The sequence below is a fragment of the Quercus lobata genome, chromosome 11, assembly GCF_001633185.2.
Source record: "Quercus lobata isolate SW786 chromosome 11, ValleyOak3.0 Primary Assembly, whole genome shotgun sequence".
NCBI lineage: Eukaryota > Viridiplantae > Streptophyta > Magnoliopsida > Fagales > Fagaceae > Quercus > Quercus lobata.
The window spans coordinates 47,598,234-47,602,784 of record NC_044914.1 but is presented as its reverse complement, the minus strand read 5'-3'; the positions used below and the strand labels follow the sequence as shown (position 1 = coordinate 47,602,784).

At 34.8% G+C, this 4,551-nt stretch overlaps 1 pseudogene; it reads right to left on the bottom strand.

The window, feature by feature from the left end:
* Positions 1–655: 655 nt before the first annotated feature.
* LOC115968623 lies at positions 656–3,904 on the bottom strand (annotated as a pseudogene).
* Between the last annotated feature and the right edge of the window lie 647 nt (positions 3,905–4,551).

Genomic DNA, 4,551 nt, shown 5'->3' with positions numbered 1-4,551 from the left:
AGATAAATTTTCGATGACAAGCCCTTTTATTCGAATGTAGAAGTTACCCACTTTATTGATCATAAAGAATGAGTATAATCCTTCTTCTTCTTCTTTTTTTTCTCAAAAAAAAAAAAAAAAATCTTTTTATTTCTACAGTCAATATTGACCACAATGGAATAAAATGTAATGTGGTGCACCAAGTCCAAAATTAATCATGACCTGATCTTATATATTATATATGCTTAAATATCACAAAATGTTTAGTGCAATTTATTTCTTGATAAAGCCTAAAGTAAGTCTTCCACAACAATTTCTAGGGCAGGTGCTTCACTTGAACGGTAAAGTGATTGAATCCCTTTTAAGAAAACCGTTTCAAAACCTTCAATTATGAAGATTTTGAATAACATCCTTCCACAAACAAAATTAGTCCGATCATACCAGTACTGTCTATATGTCTCTATGACATAAATTCCTTCTTCCCTGTATGGGAAAACTTGCAGTATTTGGCAATCTCCAAAGATATTTGATAAATTTGGTAGCCTTATGATTCGGACAGCTACAATTTAGGCATATTTTAAATTGTCATCCAAATATTATCATGAGATCAACTTAACAATGGGAAAAGAAGGCAGACAGAGATGTTGGTTCACCATATCTGTATAAGCACAAAATAAAAGAGTGGTAGAAGATTATAACTAATAATGGTCTCTACAATCTATTTCAAGCATTTTCCATGATCTGTATGCGAATTACTTAAAAAGAGTAAAGGAACTAAAACTCCCATTCTTAACTAGTAGGTAAGTCATAACAATTCAAAAATTGAGCCCAAACAACCGATGATAAAATAGGGTTCTACTGCTTTCGAAACATATCATAAAGTTCTTGATCCTGGAATGTCTTTGACGAGTAATCAATCCCCATGGATGGTATAACGCTCCCATTTTCTTGTTGGGTCATATAGCTGCCAAAACACAGATAAAAAAAGAAGTGATTAGAAAACATCTAAGGAGCATAATGCCGCTTGTCCATTGCACTCCCAGATGAGTAGCACTCTTCAGATAAGCTAAGTACTCTAAACAAAAGTAATCACACCAACTATCTAAGCTTCTGAACAGATTGAAGTCAAGTGGATATTTCTGAAACAATTGTTCTAGAATGAGAACTGAGATGCTGGGGTAGTTATAGACAACCTAGATTAATAGCTGAGGGTGCCATACATGCAGTGATAGGTCAAATCTAAAATTTATGACTCACAGAAAAGCACACCTCCCATCTTGGAGCTGGGAAAATATGCTTGTTCTTTTTGTACCAGTGCCTCTCAACAACTTTCCCAGCATGAGACTGTCAGAAGGTTCAAGAAAATTAGTGAATTGACACAAAGAGATGCAAGAAATTTTAATTACACATAATAGGGAAGATTCAACATAGATGCTCCAACCTTACATGCCCCCCCCACCCCCCCTTTTTTTTCCTGATTTTGCTTTATAATTTAACTCACCCCAAGAGATTAGAGCCCATGACCTTTCACCCGCTACTATACTGTTGGTAACTTCATGTAGCTTCTAATTAAAGATCAGGGCCCACATATACATATATATTCTACACATTTTTAAGGGAGGAAGAAGAGTTGCCAGAATCAGACCTTAAATTCAAAAGGATAAAAATTTGCAATAACATTGCAAATACAGCATTGGGAATTTCCTAAATGGCCCTAACCACCATGTTTACATCATCGAAGCCATATTTCAGGTTTGGTTGTGCATGTGTTTCAATATCAATTCTGGCAATGTTAAATTTACAAAATATAAGAGATAGATAATGATAAGGCAGGAATGAAATGTGCCTCATCCTTTTCTATTGTTGCATCAGCAATTTTTCTCACATCCTAATGCAGATCAAAGTGGAAAAGCTGCAAATACACCCCCCCCCCTCCAAAAAAAATGATAAATAAAATAAGTCACCCAAATCAAATACAAACCTGCAACAAGAGAGAGAGAGAGCTAAAGAATTGTTCAAAAAAGTCCACAGCCACTTGTTTTAGTTATAGAGCCCAATTTCTTGGTCATCTGCAAATGAATTAAGTTTTGATATAACAAAACCCGACTGGCAACAAAAAATCCACCATCTTACAAAATCTTCTCATTTATCAGTCATATTGCTGCTTCAAACTTTATTTTCCTTAAATCTTAGAAATCAAGAATGTAAGATTTCCAAAAGCACACAACACCATAACTTTTCACTTGTTAGGTTGTCATGAAAGTGTGAATCTAACACAAACCAAGTGTTGCAAGCTGAAACCCACTATAAAACCCAAAATAAGGCATAAGTGAATAAAATTATATTTGCAAGATACTCAAAACAGAATACAAAATACTCATCTCTTATTTTTCTCCTCGGTTAATTTAGTTACTAGTTCAAACATGGGCAAAACAACCAGCAAGATAGCATGTCCAGGCCCCCCCCCCCCCCCCTCTTTTTTTCCAAAAACCAAAAAGGGAAATAAGGAAACACAACAAATTAAAAGAGGAGTAAATTTGAAAAATTGATACCAGTCCACCTTTGCCCCTAGCCTTGTTCACGATTAGCGCATAGAAACTACGCTGCTGCAATTACAAAATCATGGGAACAAGTGGAATCGAATTAATTAGTACATGTTCAGCAGCAGAATATCACAACCATAACTAAATTCTTGTATTCAATAGTATCTTACATGGGGAATGATAAGATCTTCTTTCACATAAAGCAAATTCTCCACTGAGGTTGTCCTAATTTCTCGAAACTCAGGTGCAAGTTGCTGCTGTACAGCCCAAAGGAACTCTCCTATGGTATCCCCCTTCCATACCTAAATGATTAGAAAACGGGCCAGGAAGAAGAATATTATGATCTCTCTCTTATTTCTTTTTTTCTTTAGGTTACACTAACATCAATCACCTAAAAAATTTGAGAAAGAGAAAACTACAAGCAGTTTTAATAGTATGCAGTTCAGGTAACCACTACTCACCTGAAGCACCCGCCTATGCCCAGCTCCATCCCAGTAGCTGTAAGTAATTTGAAGAGGCTCATCTGAAATACACAAAAAGCTTGATTCAATAGGAAATTAGTTTTCATGCATTCACGTTAATTTTATCGGGTATCAGAACACAAAGTACTTCGAATCTGCTCCTCCTCAAGAAACCACTGTCTCTGCAGCCTTTCACGTTCAGCTTGTTCCTCTGCCTCCCTCTCACTGAAAGCGTATCCTCATCACCTCTAAGATCACACGTTAGTACCAAAACCAGAGGGAGAGAGAGAGAGCCAGGGGGAAGGAGGAGAGAGAGATACCACACCTGTCAGGCAGAAAGCTAGTCTCCACTGTTGGATCTTTACCATATATGCCATGTCGAAATTTCTTTGATTGTGAAGTTTCTGCAAAAAAAATCAAAGTAAAATTATAGGAAACAAAGAGAACCAGAAATAAAATTCCTAACGCTTGGCATCCATCCACGTTCTAATTTTCAGAAGGAAAATACATTCAAACATCTCTTAGATATAACTTCAATATTGAGGATTTGAAAGTCAACAACGTTCATGACAACAATCAAGAGTTTACAAAAAAAAAACTTTTTACATGCTTATTCAGAATTTCTAGATATTTTGTGTTCCCCAGGATATAAACTCCAACAGATTTGATGCATACGCTTCATCAAGGAACAATTCACTGCTGAGTGATCACATGCAGATTCAGATTTGACTATGCATCAGTGGTTCACTAGATCTCTTTTCAAAAAATGAAACAATGTGAATAGGCAACCTTGTAAACCATCTAAATAACTAGAGATTTTCATGATTTTTGCAAATAAGGTAGGCCCATCCCCATCAACCTTATTCAACAAGTGAATTCCTCATGAACTTGCTATGAAGAAAGACTACTGGCACCTAAACTTCAACATGGTCAAATAGAAGAGAAGTACTCTGCTATTTTTAAAAATATATAATTAAGAACCAACCCTGGGTATATAATGCAGCACAACTTCACAAATCACAAGAATGATAATCAAGAGTTAAGCATCGGAATCAAAAGGGATAGGGGGGAAACTATTGGAAGCTAGCTAAATTCTACAAAGCCCTTGATTACCATAATATAGTGGCATAAAGATGATAAGTAAAATTTTATAATTATGGGTAGAAATTTCTCGTAATCAAAGAACAATAATACTTCAGTTTTAAAGTCAACGAATATTACTATTTTGAGTCCTTAAAACTACATATGTGATTTTGGAAATATATGAGTATTTGAACTAAGTCACTTAAACTGCTTATGTATTTTGGAACCTATTGTAAGTTATAGCTTTTGATATATGGAAAACTGACTACTTTCTAAACCATCTATGATATATTTGTAAGATTAAAGTATGTGATTTATTTGCAACTTATTATTTTAAGACTATGAAACTTCTTTAGTTATTTTTGAAAACCCATAGTATATTATAAATTTTTAAAACTCATATTACATCTTATTACTTTACAGATCTATTGCTTAATAGAACTTATTAGGATTTTGGTTACATATTGAGTTGTCAGCTCACCCAT